The 21,313-nt window shown below is 35.7% G+C and overlaps 1 protein-coding gene across 13 annotated transcripts in view; it reads left to right on the top strand.

Annotated features, from left to right (window-relative positions):
* Positions 1–21,313, top strand: part of IKZF2 (IKAROS family zinc finger 2) — a 164,811-nt gene that overhangs the window by 73,057 nt on the left and 70,441 nt on the right. The window contains exons 1-2 of one of the 13 annotated variants that reach the window (XM_058664966.1): positions 17,067–17,721; positions 20,720–20,889. The exons of 11 other annotated variants lie outside the window; for them this stretch is intronic. The gene's annotated coding sequence lies outside the window, so the exon portion shown is untranslated. Of the gene's footprint in view, positions 1–13,266; positions 13,378–17,066; positions 17,722–20,719; positions 20,890–21,313 lie in introns of those variants that run through there. One more of the 13 variants, XM_058664967.1, reaches the window with a different exon arrangement.

Raw genomic sequence — 21,313 nt, 5'->3', positions numbered from 1 at the left:
ATGACTGAAAGAATGAAAATCATTACTTTAAAACTATTGTATGTTTCTCTCTCTTGGTTAACTATGAAAAAGTGAAGTTACAACAACAACAAATCCAAGTAGCCGATTCAGGTCTTTGGCCTGCCAGTTGCTTCCTGTTGGCTTGCGTGGTGACACTGTGCTGAGTGCCAGTTTTGAATGCTAGTAACCTGTCATGGATCAGTAGTCTGAAATAGCAGGTTTATTTGTTAAGGGAGGAATGGCATTATTTCCTATCCTTTACACAGGACTAAAGTGAGAATAAAGTGGTAAGAAAGATTATGTCTCTGCATTTTAGGTGTGAATGTACTATCATTTGTGATAGTGATTTGATTGCCACAGCTACTATCATTAGCATCTTGAACCAAACATGGAACAAGCTGTACTGCATTTCGTGTATGGTGGAATACAGACACTGATTAAAAATACTCCAAAAGCTTTTTTTTTTTAAGATTTTATTATTATTATTGGAAAGCTGGATATACAGAGAGGAGGAGAGACAGAGAGGAAGATCTTCCGTCCAATGATTCACTCCCCAAGTGAGCCGCAATGGGCCGGTGCTGCACCGATCCGATGCCAGGAACCAGGAACCTCTTCCAGGTCTCCCACGCGGGTGCAGGGTCCCAAAGCTTTGGGCCGTCCTCGACTGCTTTCCCAGGCCACAAGCAGGGAGCTGGATGGGAAGTGGAGCTGCCGGGATCAGAACCGGCGCCCATATGGGATCCCGGGGCGCGTTAAAGGCGAGGACTTTAGCCGCTAGGCCATGCCGCCGGGCCCCTCCAAAAGCTTTTAGTTAACTCATTTGATACCTGGTGTGGATATTAGATGCTGATGATTGTCTTTTAATAGTTTTTCTGATGTTTTACTTTTTCATGTTAATATAATGTTGATACAGACAGAACTGACTCTGTGTAGTTCATAGAAACAATCTAAGAATATAATGATATTCCCTTTCCTTCTGCCCTTCCCCACCTTCCTTCCCTCCTACCCTGCCACTGTCCTCTCCCTCCCTCCCTTCCTTCCTTCCTGTTTTTTTTTTTAGATAAAATAATTTTATTTAATATTGCAGCCAAGGGCTTAATGCTGCACCAAATAAATAGTGATGATTGTTTAAAAAAAACCAATTTTAATGTGGCGTCTAATATAGTATTTTCTTTATTTTTGTGAATTTGCTGTTTAATTTCAGAATCATCTTCATAGTAGGTAGTATCAGCTTCCTGAAAGACCTCAGTGTGTGACCATTTATGTGGCATAATTCGGTTTCCTACTGCAGTCTCTAGGTAGATCAGAGTGAAGATATCTATTCCATTTTAATTCTAGTATCTTTTCTGGGCTACTTTTGGTCAATGTATTTTCAGTTTAACATCTGAAAGTAGAACTTTTCTTTCAGGTTAGAGAATTAATCACGGTAGCTTACAGATTGAATCTTACCATCTTTTCTAGATCCCAAGGTCCTAGAGTGTTCTAAAATAACCATGATATTTACATGGTTTCTAAATTAAAAAAAAAAAGGCTTGAAAAGAATGAAGCAATTCATAGATTAGCTAAACTTCATCACTACTGATACACATTTATTTTCCATTCAACTTTCTTGGTTTCTTCGTATTATTTTTCACTTAGGGTTAGGAGATATCAGGGATTTTGTTTCACCAATAAAGGGATTTTTGTATGTATTTTCATATATATGTGGGTATACATGTGAGATAGTTCCAGAAGTCCATGAAAAATGGAATTGAAGAATAAACTTTGTGCTGAAATTTTGAAATCCCTATTACTTATTAGGAGTCTTCCAAAAGCTTGTATGAAATGTATCATGAAAAACCCTGCATGAAAATATGTCAGCCCTAATATGATTTAACTGTGAAGGAAGGATTTGCATTATTAATTTGCGTTAATGTGAAAATTGTTGAGATTGTGTTAAAAATCACTAATCAGAAAGCAAAGACTAAAAACCATTCAATTTAATATATTAATATTTTAATGTATTGCCGACTTGGATGGCTTTCTACTATCTCTGTAACACGTCTGTTCATTTGCCTCATCCCTTTCCTGCAGCCTGGAGCAGCAACAGGTTCTGTTTAACTTGCCATGTGTTCCTTTGTAGTCAGATTAATGTGAAGAGTTTCATGTAATAATTCTTTTTTTATTATTTTTAATTCATTAATTACATTGTATTATGTGACACAGTTTCATAGGTACTTGGATTCTCCCCACCCCTCCCTCATGTAATAATTCTAACATAAACCTGTGAGGTTACTCCCTGTGTGTTTTGTAGCATAGTTAGTGTCTGTTCTCCAGTGGAACAGTGTCTCTGCACTGCTCTGTATTGCTAACTTGGTGCTAAGTTAAAATAGAGGTGCCTTGTAAAAAGCTTTTTAAGAGAGCTCATTAAAGTTTTGACCAAGAGGCCAGTATAATGTTGATTATTTTACCTTATTTATTGAAATCTAGTTTGAATTGAGATTCTTCTAAGTGAGACATTATCAGGAAGGATTTTTAGTGTGTTTTTTATGTAAGACAATTGGTATCCATTATTTTTAATTTCAAGCATTTAGAACACTATCTCTTAATGTGTGGTAAGTAGACTGGAATAGGTGTTAACAACTGCCTTTGGGAGAATATAGAAATTGAGTAGCTGCTTAAAGCTTTTATAAACATTTGCTTGAACACTAGAAACTGAAAGATTGTGTTTTGTATTTGCCAAGTTTTTGTTGTTTTATACAGAAATATTTATCTGTGATAAATTAGAAATAAAATAAAAATGTTCCCCATAGATCATTTGAGGAGCACTGCATTAGAAGCATTAGCAGCATGCATAGTTAGCTTCAATATTATCCAGTAAAATGTAAACAAATTCAAATCCTATTTACAATGCTTAACCTATTGTGTAACTGTAATTTTTTAAAGAAAACTGAAGTGCAAGTGAAAGCTGAATTTTATGGAGTCTAAAGCAGTAGAACTTTTATGCATATGTATAATAATAAACACCATTTATGGAGTGCTTACAGTATGTAACAGGGTTTTTACAAATTTATTTAATTCTATGAAGCATGATTGAATAGTCTGCATAGTATTACCCTCATTCGAAAGATGTGTAACTAAAGGCCAGAAGGGTTCCAAAAAACAAGCTGATGGCCACTCAGCTAGCTAGCAAACTTGACATTATCACATGCTTTAATCATGATATGATTATGCCCTCTGGTACTTAGCACTATTTTCATTTCAAAGAGGAAGTAATTACATGTATTAAACCACAAAATGTTGCTTTTCCTCTTGAAGTTAAAATTTTCTTGTTTTAATTGTAAGAAAAATATTGGCTTTGCATTAAAAGTTTATTATTGTAATTTAACTATCCTACATATATTCTGGAACTATATATTTTTAACTAATTGAGTTATTTTAGAAAGAGGGCACTTCTAAGTTATTTTACACAGCTCGGTCAAATTGCATTGTGATTAGTTATTTTTAATTGATTGCATAATTGGTAGGATTGAATCCTAGTGGACATTTTTAGATTTACCTCAAGAATTCCAGGTAATCATTTAATTTCCTCAGAAGCTAAGATAAAGTTTCTGTACCAGAGTACAAACAGTATCATAGTCGCTTTTCATTTGAGGAAAAAAATATTGTTTTTGCTGTTTATAAAGAAATGCCTACCTTGATTGGAAAGAGAAGAAAATGAGAGTGAAAAACATCTACTTCCATTTCTCAGAGGAAGGCCTTTTAGCCAGACTTAGTAGCATGTAAATGTAGATGCATAAGTATGATGAAACATACCTTCTACTTTGCAGTGTTTTATGTTTCTAGTTCATATCCTTGTAGTTAAATAGCCATCCTGGCCTTTATCTAATTGCTACACAGCAATCATCCTAACTAATGCTGTGTGCTTACTATGCATCCATCTCTAAGTAACTTCTCTGCGTTCGTTATCTGCTTGTTCTCATTACAATCTGAAGGATGGTGACCATCATCCTCCCATGTTTTAGATGAAACACAGGTTCAACCAGATTAATGCCCGCGGTTACTTAGTTACTAAGTGACAGAATCAAAATATAAACCCATGCAGTGTGCATTAGAGGCCATACTCTCAACTACAGTTCTGTGTAAAACATCCAATAGAAGTCTTTTCTGTACTTTTCACCAGCCTTATGATGCATATAAGATGGTGATATCTAGCTTATTATCACTACAAATATTTTTTGCTTATATGTGTCAATGTTTTGGTCTTGTTACTACCTCATGATAAATTCAGCATAGCACAAAGACTTGATTAAAGCATATTGAAGATTTTGGTGTGACAAAAATGCCCTCCGGAAGGATGTTTTTATTAGCAAGTGTGTTTCTCCTTGAGACTGTAAAAGGATACCAAATAAGTGACTTTGTATGTTAATCCTGTTCATGACTGACCCATTTAATACTTGACAACCATCTTGTGACAGAGTTCCCATTTTCTAGATGGGAAAACTAAGGGGTTCAGAGATGGGAAAATTTGTCCTAGCCAGATGGGTAGGCATGTACTAAACATATCACTTAATTCTGTGTTTCATGTAGAATTGTGTACTTTTTTGTACGTGTCTTTAGTTTAGGAGGAAGTAGGTGTTGTTAATTTTGTATACTAGGACAGAAGGTACTTATTTTATTTATTTCCAATGCGTGTCCTAGATTTTTAACACTTTCGTTTTTAGAAATGGAAGGAGCTGTGTTATCAGTCTTGTAGAAATCACAACACGGCTTTACCCTTTAAGGCACAGAGGTGTGATGGTAGGGGCCAGGAACTCTGCCTTTCTGGATGGGATAAGTTTTAGTGTCTGTGAAGATTTTAACATATTTCTTATTTTTAGAAAATGTTGATATTTATTTGAGTGGTGATCAGAGACAATATACATGCAAGCAAGTGCCTCCTCATGTGCATGTTCCTCCCACCCCCAAGAACCCCCAGTGACTTTGGAACACAGTCCTTATCTCCCAGGAATGTGGACAGCAGTAACACGATTACCTGAGCCATCACTGTTATGCGCTAGAGTGTGCATTGACCAGAAACTAGCCAGGGATCCAAACCCAGACTCCCTTATATGAGATAAAGGCATTTTTACTTCCAGGTGAATGGCCACCCTTAATATTTTAATGTTTCATGCTGTATAGCATCAACACCTAATTGGGGATGAAGGGGAAAAAACTCATATAATTGCAGATCTTCAAGTGGTAAGGGACAAGAAAAGATAATGTGGAGTATTGATAAATAAAAATTTTAGGAATGAAGTGTTCAGATTATAGTTGATTTGATGTCTCTGGTTGATACTGTTTTGAATCCCCTTTCCCAACAAGTAAATTATATGTAATTTTTGAATGACATATCTACTCTTCCTTGGATGTGGGTAATTAACAGTCAGGTAGAAAGAGTATATGTATGTTTGCATCTGTTAGTAATAGGTAAAATATTTTTCTCCTGTAAACTCTTCAGTTTTCTTTGAGAATGAGACGAAGGAAAGGAAAAGGAAGGAAGAAAGGAGATAGGGAAGGAAGCAGGAAAGAGAGAGAGAAAGACTGGCTGCAGACTGACTTTCCTCATGTGGGGTCCTCTACTGAGTAATCCTTCAGGTTACTTGAATATAGTAAATGTAAGGAAACTCATTTGGTTTAGCTGCTTTTCTTTTGCAAAATTCTGTAATAACCAGCTAACGTTTGGTTGGATTTAATCTTTATTGTTTATCTTCATTTTGCTAATGTGGTTGCTGACCACTGCTGTCTGTCAGCTTGATAAATTTGGTATAGTGTTCGATTACTGAGGATAAAATTATCAAGAGCCAGACCAGAAAAGGTAACTGACTCCCCAATTCTCTGCTGCCCTTGAAGGCATTGGATCATGGAGAAACAAGTGCCTGCATGTGTTGGATTTTGTTAGTTGGATCCAGCTCCAGCAAAGAGACGACCCAGGTCACGTCAGCACCTTGGAAGGCTGGGAAGCTGGAACTAGAGCAGCTAAGCCAATCCCCAGACAAACAGGTTTTAACCAGGACAGAGCAAGAGAGTGCTTTGCTTTGGAAACCCTTTGCCCATCACCTAAGGCAGGAATTCTGTTCACCTTTGTTTCCAGCTGTCCATTTTTGTGTAATAGATCCGTTGTGAAGATTCATTTCTGTTTACATATGCCAAAATGAAATTTCTAAATTTTATGTTGTAATTTGAAGTTTTGTTTTCCCCCAGAATATAAAACAATGGACCTGTTAGTTCTCAAATCAAGGCAGCAAATAGGAAAACCCTTCAGAGTAGTGATAAGGGTGACTATTTGGTGGCTATCAGCACTTTATGTGAAGTGAATCCAATTGTATGTAGTAAGTGTCTCAACAATATGTCTAAATATTTCCTGGTTATGTAATATCAGATATTGGGATTTATTTCTTTTGGTGCTAAATTGAAATTTCTTTTAATTTGTTAAAGAGAACAACTTGGGTTAAGATCTCAACTTCTTCAACTGTTATCTTTTGTAAATTTTTCCAGTCACTCTGCTTTTTAATGTATAGATCAGTGATTTTTTTAACCATGACTTCACAAGAAAGTTATCTAGGGGATGTTTAGGAAATGATGATTGTTCGATTTCACTGCATAGCAGCTTAACAAAATATTAGAGGATGGGTTCACAAATATATAATCAGTTTTAATAACATCAGATTTTAGGACATCATGGTTTAGAACCACAAATATAGAATGATATAGCTTCTTAACTTCTGTGATGTGATTTTTTGATGCTTATTAGTGCATATTAATTCTTTTGACCTGTCTTAGAAAATACTTCTGTATTGCATATAGTTCTTTTTTAATATTGCATTGGAAATGAATCAGTATTTCTAATATTTCAAAGCTCGTTAATATAATCCTTTTTGGAAGATTATATTAGCCTCTAGTGAAGAATAAAGATAGCATATTATACACATTACACAGTATACCTTTTTTGTTTAATAGTATACCTTTTTATTTTGCTTATCGGGTTGTTAGAGGTGAATTTTTACTTTATTGCATAAAATTATTCAATAATAAAATGTTTTGAAATATTGCATAGTGCTCCTGCCTTATCCAAGGGAGTGTATTGCAAGACTCCCAGTGGATGCCTGAAAGTGCAGGCAATACTGAGCCCCATGTATCCTAGATTTTTTTTTCTTGTATGTACAAATTAATTTGTGAAGTAGGCACAGAGAGTTATAAACACCAATAATATAACGAAGCAGTATAATAAGGTTATATAAATTTTTTTCTTGTTCTGTCTCCAAAGAGCTTATTTCATTTCTACTATTTTTCTTAAGGAAAGTGTGTGATAGATTTTCTTTTACATATATAAATTGCCAACATTGCTACCGTTTCACTTGAGGATATTATTAAATAAAATAAGGGAATTTGAACATAAGCATTGTGATTCCATGGTATTTGCGTTGATAGCTGAGACTGCTACTAAGTGACTAGTGGGCGGGTGGCATATACCATATGGACATGCTGGAAAGGGCTAATTTCTGTCCTCAGTGAGACTGACTGGGACACTATGAGGCTCACCGTGCTGTTCAGAAACACATGCAACTTTAAACTTCTAATTGTTTACTTCTGGAGACTACATAGAGTACTGTGATGGTTTTGGTGTGGGGATTCCTGGTATCTGTTTGCATTATAAATGTGATTACTCCAAATACTATACATGTTTTGGTCCATTGTAGTTACCTTAAAATTTAAAATTATTTTCCACTTGTATTAACTGCACCATAAACCATTTATTAAGCAGAATACCTTTGATTTTAGTGCATATTTAGTGTACTGACTCATCCTGTAAGTTTAAAGACAATAACGGTTTGGTCTTTTAAAGACCAGTTGTAAATCACTGTTTGTCAAATATAGTTTTTTATCCCAAAAGTTAGTAGCTTTTACAGTAAACTCCCTTGTATAATACTTTAAAAATAAAAAAAGAAAAATAAATAAGAAAAAAGAAGCATTTATTCCTACTGGAGTCAAGGAAACACATTTTTTAAAATGTTTATTTTATTATAAAGGCAGAGTTATAGATAGAAGGAGTGACAGAGAGATCTTCCATCCACTGGTTCATTCCCCAGAAAGCCACAGTGTTCGGAGCTAAGCCAATGTGATGCCAGTAGCCAGGGGCTTCTTCTAGATCTCCTATGCAGATGCAGGGACCCACGGCTTTGGGCTATCCTCCAGTGTTTCCCTAGGCCACAAACAAGGAGTTGGATGGGAACTGGAGTCTCTGTGGGATCCTGGTGTCTGAGCCACTGAGCCATAACAGTGGGCCTAGGAAACACATATTAAGACTATAAAATACCTTGTTTATCATCCTGTGATATTGCAAAATTAAAACTGCAAATGGGATTTTACATTAATTGGTTTTATTGACAATACTCCCTTTGTTGTATTGAATGCTCTTCCATAGTGTTTGGTGAAATATAAATTGGTATCTCATTTTATAAGCAAATTTTATATATCAGTACCTTTATATAATACATATATAATTTTTAACCTCGTGGTACTTCTTTGAAGATTCTCTTTTTAAGGAACTAATCAGCAATGTATATGAAGGTTTAATTTTGTCTTCTCTTTTCCAAACTGGTCCATGTCTCATCTAACATTTCTTTGTCTGAGTGTGTTATTTAGTCAGACTTATGATGCAATTAAATTGACTACTAAAATATTAAAATACTTTTTTACTGGTTTGTGAAGAATCTCTGCACAAGTGCATTGAGGGCCCAACTCAACCATCCCTACAACTTCATGTGTACCCTATTGCTTAATATGTTATCAACTGGCTAACCTGCCTGTCTCATTTATTTCAGCCCTCCATTTTCTCACAGAGCTTTCCTCATAGGCCAGTGGGGCTCTCATCTCCCTTAGGAAATATAGTACCCTATTGGCAGTGCTCACACTCAGCAAGTGCCAAATACCCATCTGGACAGCTACAGAAACTAAGAAACCCTTGCCAGCTGTCTCCTGCTATTGCTTGTGAGACATCCAACCCCTGCAGTGTGCCAATTTACGTAACTGTTAAATATGTAGAATAGCTCTCTTGTCTTTATTTCAAGTATCATAATTGTTATGGTAAACCGGCAGCATGGCTTCCTAATTATTGGCCCTTTAGTTTCTCCCCTGTAATATACTTAGTATAGCAAGTCCAATGTCCCTAGTTTTCTCACTCCTCTAAGATGGAAATGATCCATTTACCATATCTGCTTAACCTGATATTGTTTTCCTCTCATATGATTTATCCTGTCACAAGATGTTATATTTTATCTTTTTATGCTTTGCTTTTTGTTTTAATAACAACTCTGAGGTAAAGCCAAATATCTGTTTCAAGCCAAATATTTCCTTTAAATTCTATCTCAGTTCTGTTTCAGGTAATCCCTCCTTGACACTTTTGCTAACATCCCAGATGATAACCTGTTTTCTTAGAATATGTAAAGCTTGCGTCTTACAAAATATCTTCCAGGACTGAGTGCGTAAGAGTCACGCAAGGACTCTTCTTGACTTAGAAACCCTTTCTTCAGAATATTTGATACACTATGAAGGCTTCTTTAAAGGCTGCAAAGGTTATGATTCTTTTGTTGAACACTTCTAATTATTTAATTATTTCATGAAATAATTCTTGAGAGTTTTTCTGTGTCAGATACCAAGCTACCTGTAAAACAATGAGCAAAACAGATTTTATTGTGTCCATGTTGAGCTTGTAGGTTGATGTGGGAGGTGACATTAAGTATGTAAGTGCACATAGGTATTTGTAATAATTTGTGATAGATGTTATACAAAAAAGGAACAATTTAGTTTAAATGAAAAGACCACTGTGGCATTGAGTTTATTGCATATTTAAAGGAAGTGAAATCTAAGATGAAGAGTGAGGAAGGAAATACCAACTCAGCAGCAGAATATGAGACTACCATCTATATGCAAAGGCCCTAAGGTAGGAAGAAGTTGAAGTGAAAGAACACAGACAAACCTGGTAGGAGAAGGAGTTGAAAGGTGGGTATGATGTGCTGGAGAAGTAGGTAGGAGATCTATAAGATACATATTCTTGTAGGTCATGAGAATTTTAGTTTTATCCTAAATGCAATGCATATGGAAAGATTTTTGAAGACTGATTTGGTTGAATTTTATTTATGAATTTTCTCTTGGGGAGGTTAAGGGCAGGGTTTAATATCTGGAAAGACTGATTCTCAGTGTTACTTCAATAAGCTTTTAAATAAATGTGGAACAGACACATTTTTTGTCTTCAAGCAGAAAGTTTTGTGATTTTATGAGTAGAAGTGCTACTCCCTGAGAATGCAGTTGTATTCTGGTTCCTGGGGAAGAGATCTTTTTACGTAAGATGTGCTAGGCCTTCTGGGAGAGAAAGAATTATTGCCTTGGCCTAACAGAAGACAGGGATGAAGCAGTCAGACTGGAAACTCGCACTTAAGAGTTATGAGCTCTTGGGGCTGCTGCTAGAAAGTTGTGTAGATGTTACCATCAGTTTGGTTCTATCCTGGAGAAGACCAGCTAATGATAGTAGTGTAAACTACAGAGGTGGAGCACCAGTGGCTAAGTTGGGATCCAGAGGAAATAAGATCATCAAATTACTGTGGACTGGACAGGGACAGAGGATGTTACTATCACATAGGGGACAAATAGGATGGAGGGATAAAAGATTAGCAGCCTTGGAAATAGCCAGACTGCTCTGGTTGACTACCCTCTTGCATTGTAGGATGAAGGCTGCATTTTGGAACAATTGAGAGCTCTACTCAGCTGTATTTGATTTATAAAGGACCACAAATTGACATTGAAATCACAGAGAAAGGTTCTCATTATTTCAGTTGATGAAAGATAGCTTATGCCGTGTTTTTAGAAAATTGAGTGAAGAAGCAAAAGAAGTGGAGAAGCTAATGGAAATGACAAGACAAGGAATAGCTGAAAAAAGTTTGTTAACACTAGCGTGAAGAGAGAAATGAAGTTGTCTTTTATTAAGGCCTCAGCTTTTTTCTGCACATGCTACTTTAATTCTCTCTTTTCCGTATACCGAATCTTGGTTGCTCATGTCTACCTTCCCTTGTTGTTTTCCTGCTGGTAAATATCTCTTCCAAGTGCTTCAGTGATTTCCTCAGAGGTAATTTCTGGAATCCTAATACAACTGTTCAGAAAGTTGGATATCACCCACATGTTTGATAAATGTGTCTTGCCTGTTTCCCCCCCCAGTCTTATTAATCCATTAATATGTGGAGTACAAAAAAAACTGTAATGTAGTTGAACAAATGAACACTTTCAGATTTGCTTATTATTTACAGTCCTTGTCTATACTCTTGAGAAACAGTGGTTTTTCTACCTACTGGCTGTTGAATTCCTTAAGTAGTAGAACATTGAGCTTATGATTATAAAATAAACTGAAAGTATGTCATGTAAAAATTAAAAGAAAAACTAAGAAAGGAAGTAGGGAAAGTAGGGTAGGCAGTTTCATTATGTTCTTAAGTCAATATAAATGAAATTTATTCATCATATAAATAAAAAATTGTTTGCCATAGACATAATTTTTAAAAAAATTTACTTACAGTTGTTCAGCCATTGTGACTGTATCTTTCATATCCTTTCTTGTATATTTTTCCACTCTAACCTCAAGAACATTATGATAGATTTCTTCAGATATGTAAGCAAATTAGGATGAGTAAAATGTGCCTTTTTAAATCTATGAGTAAAATAATCTCGTCAATAATAATAGAATCAGTGAATTCATATTGGCCACGTCTTTTTGTAATTATGATAGAAACACATGCCTACAAGTTTCAATGGATTCTTTGTAAGCTTTACAGGATTTACATGCTTTGCCTGTTAACTATAAAATGAACCTATCTCTAGTGTTTTATACCTTTCCTTTTCGAAGCATCTCAAAAGACTCGTAGCATACTTGATTGCACATTTCTGCATTTCCTTTGAGGTTGTTGAAATTTATTCAATCTGATTCTGTATTAATTTTCTGGGGCTGTTGTGACAAAGCACCACAAATTAAGTGGCATGAATCACAAAACTTCACTGTCCCACAGTACTGGAGCCTGAAAGTCCTACATTCAGGTTGTCAGTAGTGTTGGTTTCTTTTGGGTGCTGTGAGGTAGGATCTGTTGTGGGTCTTTCCCCTAACTCTCATCCATTGCTAGCAGTCTGACTTTTTGTACCTTGGGGATGCATGATTCTGGTCTCTGTTTTCATGTTCCCTTGCCATATGTGTGTATGCGTTTAATTTTCTTATGTTTAAAGATACCAGTCATAGATTGTCTCCCAGCATACTCTAGTATGACCTCATCTTACATTAATTACATCTGTGATATTTTTGAAAACCTTAATTTTAAAAATGACTCATTTCTTGGTGAAAGTGAAGTGGAATATTAAACCATTTCATTTTAAATCCTCATCTGTCTTCCTGTGGTGAGAATATCATCTATAGCTAATGACAGTTAAAGACCATATTTGCTTAGTCTCCATGGAAATCCTAGAAGAAAAAAAAATGAATTTCACCTCTAGACAGAATTTTGAAGACTTTACCTGCTATGATGTCCACATTAAGACGTATGTATGATGGTGAACAGATTGTGGTAGCACTGGTTCCCTGATTGCCATCCTCACTGATTCATGGAAATTAGTCTTCCTGTTTGTGTTCCTGGTTAGCTCTGGGAATCCACCATCAGCTCAGATATGTCCAGGAATCTCTCTCCTACTGCCACTACTGCACATGGCCTATGTACCTTCTCGTTTCTGGTGTCTATTGCTACACCTTAGGAAGCCTTTTAAAGAGAACCTCTGACATCACTATACAGAGAAAGCCAAGGCTGCCCTGTGTGATTTCTGATTTGTTTTTCTCTTTCTTCCTCTTTTAAGGAACTGCTACCCAACTCTGTGTCATATCTTGTCATCTAAGCCATAAAGAAATACTAATGCCATGAATGTCAGAAAGTACCTCTTGAACAGTTTATCACCACAATCTCTTTCCAGAATTTAGTTTCTTGTGAAATGCTGTTCCATTATTTTTTTGGCCCCCATTCCTGTACTATAAGCACTTCATCTAAGGCAAGGAGTATACCGAGAATGGATTCTAGCTAGGCTGTACTGTTTTTTCTGTGGTTATCTGTTACTAATATTGTCCTTATCTTTACAGAATAAGATTTGCATGCACATAAATGGTTACATACAGAATTGAGACTTCAGAATGGAGATTAATATTGAGGTACCAGAACTCTGAACCCAGAATTAACTTAAATCACTAGATTTACTCAATTTGAATCAGTCTTGGGGATTGTAAAATGTTCATTGTTTAATATGCCTGAGAAGCAGCAAGGCCTCATTTGTGGTTATAGCAATGTGAATGGAAGTAGGGTAGGGCAATATATATTCCAGAATGGTCCTCCATGTACATTGGAGAGTGACCTGAGGAAGCCTGTGTGCAGGTGATCTGTGTAATCCACCTAGGTGAGGAACAGGGGAGTGTTGAGTTTTGTTTGAGTGTATTTTATGAGAATAGCCTGTGAGACATGTGGAAAGATTAAAAGTGGCATGTGACAGCCAAAAGAAGTGTAATGACTGACTGCATTTTGAGGGGGAAGGGTGGGGCCCCAAGTAACTCACTGCATAGTTTTACCCTTTAATTGATACAGGGAAGGGAATAAGCTTGGAAATAGAAGCGAAGAAGTGTTTTTTGAATAGTTGAAATTTGAGATTCATATCTAGAGGTCTTGCAGATGAATGAGTCTTAATTATTTTTTCAAATATTTGAAAAGGCAGAATGCCTTGGCTGGGTAGTAGCCTGGAAACTGCTGACAATGCAGTGGAGAACCAGAGCTGCCAGACAGGTTAAAGACTTGGTGTCTTCATCTCTATCATTTTAAGTGAGGGTATACTGTTAATTTTACTAGGTTGTTTTAATTATTAAATTATATAATAATGTTTAAGCTACTGTATAACAGATAATGTTTATTGTTAGATAATGATTATTATGTTAGGTAATGTTATGAAGCTCTTACTGGAGTGTATTAATTAGCATCCAGGAAATGTAATTAGCACCCAGCAAATATCTTCAATTACTGTTACTATTTTTTGTAAGAGAAATAATACTTTTAAAATATTATTTATTTTACTTGAAAGAGTTACGGATAAAGAGCTATACAGATAGAGAAATCTTCCATCTACTAGTACACTAACCAAATGGCTGCAACAACCAGAGCTGTGCCTGTCCAAAGCTGGGAGCCAGGAGCTCCTCTGGAGCTCCCACACAGGGGCTGGGGTCCAAGGACTTGGCCATTTTCCGTTGCTTTTCCATGCCATAACCAGGAAGCTGCATCAGAAAGCGGAGCAGCTGGGATATAAACCAATGCCCATATGGGATGCTGCACCTCAGGTGGAATACCAGGCCCTAGAAATATCAGTTTCAAAACTTATTTTTGGATAGGATATAAATTAATAGATAATAAAGCGTAATTATTATATATGTGTGTGCATATACGTAATATATGGTTTTATTATTTCAGTGAGTAATATTTTGTATCTCATAAAAGAACTACAAATACTAATGAATTAGATGCTTATAAGCACATGTGGTAGACTTTTTCAATTGTAAACATAATGAACTGATTAGTAATATGGTTATTTTTTGCTATCACGTAAGATCTGATGTACCTCATTCAAATCAGAGCTCCCACAGAAATACTGACTCAAGTTACAATGCTGTGCATTGTTTAGTCCACAATTTTATCCTATTCTTTTCTTGGGTTATATGTTATACACATACATATCTTCGATTTGTTCATGTTTTCCATTAATTTGGCCTACCTTATCCCTTGTTCAGTATTATATATACCGTATACTCTGTACTGGTATTACGGATTTTTTTTTTCTTAGAACAAAGTAAGTGCATATTAGAGAATATTGTATGGCTGCTGTCCCTATTATAGTAACAGATTCTTAAAGAGTTACGACTGTCATTTCATAAGACCACAATTTCTTCTTTGGTAATACTGTTGGACCTGGAGGAAAGCCGGAGGTAGGCAGTATAAAGTTAGATTCCATTCTATCAGCATAATACTTAATAGTAGTTGATTGACATAGATGTGAAAGGTGCCTTTTTTTTCCCTCCCTTCACTCCCATTCCACACTAACCTCTCTAGGGAATATGCCATTCCTTTCCCCATTCCTAAAATTCTTTGCTTGAGCACAGCCAAGGGCTTCTGGACTGGTGCCTGATTGTATAGAGACAGTGTTAGGAGGTGCTCTCTGAAAGGGTTAGTCCCCATAGTTACTGCTGAGGAAACTTAGCAGTCTCCAGATAACTCTAGGGATATAGAAGAAAGGTGAACCTTCCCTTCTAGTGTTTATACGTGAAAAATAATTTTACTCCTATCACTCACCTGCACTCATATCACACTATCAAATCATTTCTGCTTCCTTTTAGTCTCAATGTGACTTTCTTGTCAATGGAAATTTAGAGTTAATTTTCTGTTTTTCATGAGCCATATGGCATTTTGCATTTTAAAATTATACTTTGGGTAATTTTAGTATTGGTAAACTAATAGCATTTATGGGCTTGTTCTGGCCTCTTTCTTTCCCCCTCTTTGGATGCAGGTATTTGTAGGATATGAACTATTCAAACAGTATCAACATTCCAAAGATTCTTTCCTTGGATTCTTCATGCTTACATTTGAAGTTATATTTAAGTGCTCAGAAGTATTGCTGTTGTCGAATTTAAGATCCTTTAAGATCCACTAGCATACTGTTTAGATGAAAATTCAAAAGTATTTTCAAAAATCAAGCGGTGTTGTATATGCATCAGTTTTGTGTCCTGTAATTGCTGAAATACGCACTTAGTGTGGTCCACAGTTTTGGGCTAGCAATTAGTCTTCATGCTGTGTTTCACCACTGCAGAGCCACTTGCTAGCTTTTAATCATCACCTTCTCAAGTTTAAGAACTTGGCCAGGGTGATCCTGGAAAGTCTCAACATTTTCCAGTGAGTGAAGTCCATCTCTTCTGGAGATCTTAACACCTATCGTTAACAAGAGTGCAGCCACCTCAAGGATAATGGAGAATGAAGAGTGGTTCTTCCATGATACAACAAAACCTAAAGAGGTTATATGCTAGGATAAGATCATTCTGAAATAGAGTGAGTGCACTGTAGTGTCTAGCTGGCTGACCCTACATCATGGTGCTTCCTCCATTCTGTACAATGTGTTGTAGGTTTCAGGTGTTTTTCTCAGGTCAGTTTTCCTGTCATTAATGCTGCAACACCTTTGCTGAGTAGATATCACTCTCTCATTCTTTTATTTCACCCCAGTGAAACCAGCACTGCTCTCATGGGCTGATGAATAAAGTCCAACAATCCTGCTTTTGTAAATAAAACTTAAAAAAAAAAATAGCGTCTGGAATAAGAATATGTTAACTAAAGTTCTGAATCAGGTTTTTAACAAATCTCCACTTCAGTGTACTTATATTGATGCATGTTAATATTTAATATTAATGTGTTTATACACACACACACACATTGTACAGTGGTGTTAACTTGCCTGACTGGCAAATTTGGTTGGTAACAAGAACATGTATCTAAAATCTTTTCTTTAAAAGCATTATTAATCTGCAAAATATTTTAGTTACTTAGTAGCACCGTTTACGAAAGGAGCTCACTTTTTAATTTTAACAGTGTACTTCATATTTTCTTGTAACATCATCTGCTCCTATAAGGACATAGATCCTTTTCATACATATATTATTTTATTATTATTTTCAGAATGTTTGTGTAGACCTTGTACTTTTACAAGATCCTGTTTATGTTTGCTATTCTGAGCTGTCGTAAAATAACTATAATGTTTGGTATATGCTTGCAATGGGGGAATCTCAACTGAACTTGAACTGTGGTTATGCAACAAGGTGGAGGAATCCACCATGGTGGGAGGGTTTGGGGAGGGGTGGGGAGAATCCAAGTACCTATGAAACTGTGTTACATAATACAATGTAATTAATGAATTAAAAAAATAATAATAATAAAATAACTATAAGCACTTTTCTAACACTGTAAGAATTCAGTTAGCATTGCTGTGAGCCCAACTGTGTTTTAGGATGGTCTTTTGTAGAAAGGTTGGGCAATTTAACTGATGCTTATCGAATACCACTATATTTAATATACTTTGTACCATATTTCTTGAAGTATCTCTGGAATGTATCTCTTACTATCTCAGTTTTTAGGACCAGAGAAACATTCTAGAAGAGGGGTGGGACTGGGCCCTGTGATACATTAGCTGGTAAGTGGCAGCTTTAGGATTTGCAATCAAGATGATTGGATTGCACTGAGGGGGCACACTTAATTGCAGCATAGGGAAGCTTGAATAATTGGTGTCTGTTGGTTAGCGGTGTTTGAATAATTTGGCAGCTGTTGAGTATATAAACCAGCTCTCTTACTCCAAAATTTGTGTGATTCCCACTCAGTCTTATACGGGTTATTTAAACTACACTTTGTAAAAGCCAACTGTTTTATATATATTCTTTAAATCATGCATCACCTGTTCTGCATTTGCTTTGAGGATATTATGGAGACCGGAGCTGAATTGAATCTACAACTGACATACTCACAGACTGTTCTGGCAAACACCCTGATGTCAGTGTACATTTAGTCCATGTTACAGCTTATTGATTCCTGGGATAACCATTGACTAGCTCTGTATTTTGTAAATCTCCCTAATTATCTTTTGTGCTTTTCATGGATCTGATATGTTTCCAGTTAAACTTTCCTTCTATTTTTAATTAATGTTGCTATTTTGGACATTCATGTTCCTTCAAAAGCCTTCAGTGAATATGTGAAAGCTTAGTAAATGTAACAAATGAAGCACTTTCTAATTCATAATTTCTTCTTTATTTTATGACAGCTTTTTCCATTTGCATTTACCCATATCTTTTGTTGCCATATATTAATTTTTTAAATCATATATTTTCCATTCCAACCATTTTCAAACCTCTTTCTGAATTACAGTCCTACCATTTGTTATTTGTTGCTCCAAGTCATACAGTTTGTTGATCGACTCTTTTCCTTTTGCTTTCAATGTGAATTACTGTCTATTTAGAGAAGAAGTTATTTAACAAGCATTTATTTTAAAAAATTAGCATTTATTTGCCTAGTACGTAGCGTCAGTGGTTATTGGTTCACAGTCCATATTTTCAAGCCAGTGTTCCTCACATTATTTTAAAGCAAATTGCCAACATCTTTGGATGCTTGTCAATTACTGGGTGAACGAAAGACTCTTCCTTTCCTGTTATCTCATTAAAACTTAGCATACCAAGGTAACTTTATCTGCCTTCTTCTGTACAGTTCTTGTAAACTAAAATATTTAGCTTCACTTTTTTTATTACAGTTACTTCAGGGTACAGAAGAAGCTCAAGCTTCAGTGGTTATTTTTTCTTTTTTCTTTTTATTTCTTTGCCCTATTGAACTGTTTAGTTATAAGTAATAGGAAGTGACATGGAGTTATAATATATCTGCATCTCTTTTCCTGTATGATTTTAAAGTATTAATCATGTTCTATGCTAAAGATTTCTTACCAGTTTATCAGATTAGGGAATTGGCTTCTTGAAAAGCTTTTGGTTGACTTCCAGATAAGACAAGAAATGATGGGTAAAGTTTGATTGGGACAGGGAAAAGGACAGTTTTGTCCATTCAGATTATGTCTTAAGTTGAGCTGGATTGTCAGGACAGAGAGCAGAAAAACTTGGCAGCATTAATAAAGCCTTTTGGATTCTTTATATAATCTGGATATTTATCCTTTGTCACATGGATAGTTTGCAAATATTTTATACCTCCTGTTTTTTCTGTCTTATCACTCTGTTGATTGTTTCCTTTGCTGTGCAAAAAAAATCTTAGCTTTATATTAATTTCATTTGCCTGTATTATTATTATGATGCTTGTGATTTTTCTGTAATCTTTGCTAGTGTCTTAATGTGTTTCTTCTCTTTTAAAAAGTATAGTTTCAGAGATTCAGGTCTTACAAATGTATCATTGGACTGTTTTGTTTTGATTTGAATGTAAGTGTGAGCTGTAACGGCCTAGTTTCAATCTTTTGAATGTGGATATCTGGTTTTCCCAGCACCAGTTATTGAAGAGACTGTTTCTTCTCTAGCATATATGTTACTTCCTTTGTGAAAGATAAGTTTCCTGTAGATGTGTAGATTTATTTCTGGGGTCTCTATCCTGTTCCGTTGGTGCTAGTGTCTATTTTTATTCCAGTACCATGCTGTTTTGGTTACAATAGCTCTATAGCATGCTTTAGAATCTAATATTGTTATGCTTCCAGTTTTGTTTTTTTTATCCAAGATTGCTTTGACTATTCCTGTATTTTGTATTTCCATATGAATTTTAGCCCCTTTTTTCTAGTTCTGTGGAAACTATCCTTGATACTTTGATGTAGGTTACATTGATCTATAAGTTACATTGGATAATATGAGCTTTTGACAATAATAAAACTCAACAAAGCATGAACCAATCCAATTAATAAATGAATAAAGCATATGAATAAATATTTCTTAGAAGAGGGAATCCAAGTGAGCAACAAATACACGAAATGTATTCATTAACTCTAGCCATTTAGGAAAAGGCAAATCAAAGCAACAAGTGAGCTATCACTTTGTTCCAATTAAAATGACAAAAAACAATAGAAAGACAAAAATAATAAATGCTGGTGAGGATGTGGGGTGAAAGGGACCCTCATACACTGTTTATAGACATAGAAATTATTATGACCATTGTGGAGAACAAAAGTTCCTAAAAAATAAAAAAAAATAAATCTGTATGATCCAACTGTCCCACTTCTGAATATATAAATGAAGGAAATTAATTCAGCATGTGAAAGAGGTGGATGTGCTTCCTTGCTCTCTGTAGCACTATTCACAAGAGTCAAGATGTGCATCTACCTACGGTGGGGTGTTGCTCTGCCACAGAAAGGAGTGATTTAATTGCAAGTGAAATAAGCCAGACATAGAAGCCAAATACCTCATGTTCTATCGCATATGTGGAAATTACAATTTATGTGACAGGTTCTAGTGTGTTACAGTGAGTGCAATGGAGTGACTGACTCATGATGAAGTGTAATATTCTGTGTAGATAAAAATGGAGGAGTTGATAGGCTCAAAACACAAAGATATATGAATAAATGTTTCTCAGTTTTTTTAAAAAATATGCAAGTATTACATGTTAATCCCAAATGTAATAAATTATAAATGCTTTAAAGGGACTTGTACTTTGTGAAGAATGGAAGTATTAGGGAAAAAAAGCAGAAAGAATGAAGCAAAGAAAAAAAGATGATAAAGGATGTATACTTTATATTTTCACCTGAACTAACACATTTTATCCAGTTGTGACAGGACAGTAACACTCTATTAAGTGGAGGCACGGAGTTTTGAATGGAGGTCTGCAATTTAGAGATGTTTTCTGATAGATTCTTGGTCCTCGCATTACTAACTTTCCCTAAAAAGCCAAGTTCAATGAAGCAGCAAATATAGTACTCTATTTTCCTTTTATGTGAGGTTTTGCTTTCTGTGGTTTCAGATATCTGTTGTCAACTACATTCTAAAATAAGGAATGAAAAATTCCAAAAATAAATAATTCTTAAGTTTTACATTGCACACTTTTCTGAATACTGTGCTAAATTCTGATGCTGTCCAACTTGTCTCACACAGGATGTGAATCATCTCTTTGTTAACTGTATCTACATGAGTATTAAATGTAATGGAAGGTTTGAGAATATGCAAATATGAACATTTATTAATGAGATCCTTAGTGGGATCAGAAAGCTATAAAGCTGGAAATGGAGTATCGAATCCAACCTACTTTGTACAGATATAACAAAGTAAGTTTCCAGAGAGTTGTATTTTGGTAAAACCACACATTAGTTGCATGCATCTTTTTATTGTTAAAGATTTAATTATTTTTGTTAAAAAGACAGGTATCCAAAGAGAAGGAGAAGTAGAGAGAAAGATCTTCCATCTGCTGGTTCATACCCCAAGTGGCCTCAAGGCCAGAGTTGAGTTATTCTGAAGCCAGGAGCCAGGAGCTTCTTCTGGGTCTCCCACGTGGGTGCAGGGTTCCAAGGCTTTGGTCCATCCTTTACTGCTTTCCAAGGCCGCAGGCAGGGAGCTGGATGGGAAATGGAGCAGCTGGGACACAAACCAGTGCCCCTATGGGATCCGAGCAAATGCAAGGTGAAGAATTAAGGCACTAAACCATTGCGCCAAGCTCTGTTGTATGCATCTTGATATTGTAAGTTAATATAC

This window comes from Ochotona princeps, chromosome 5 (genome assembly GCF_030435755.1).
Source record: "Ochotona princeps isolate mOchPri1 chromosome 5, mOchPri1.hap1, whole genome shotgun sequence".
Lineage (NCBI taxonomy): Eukaryota > Metazoa > Chordata > Mammalia > Lagomorpha > Ochotonidae > Ochotona > Ochotona princeps.
Note: the sequence above shows the minus strand (reverse complement) of the source record. Positions and strands in the feature narration are given on the sequence as shown.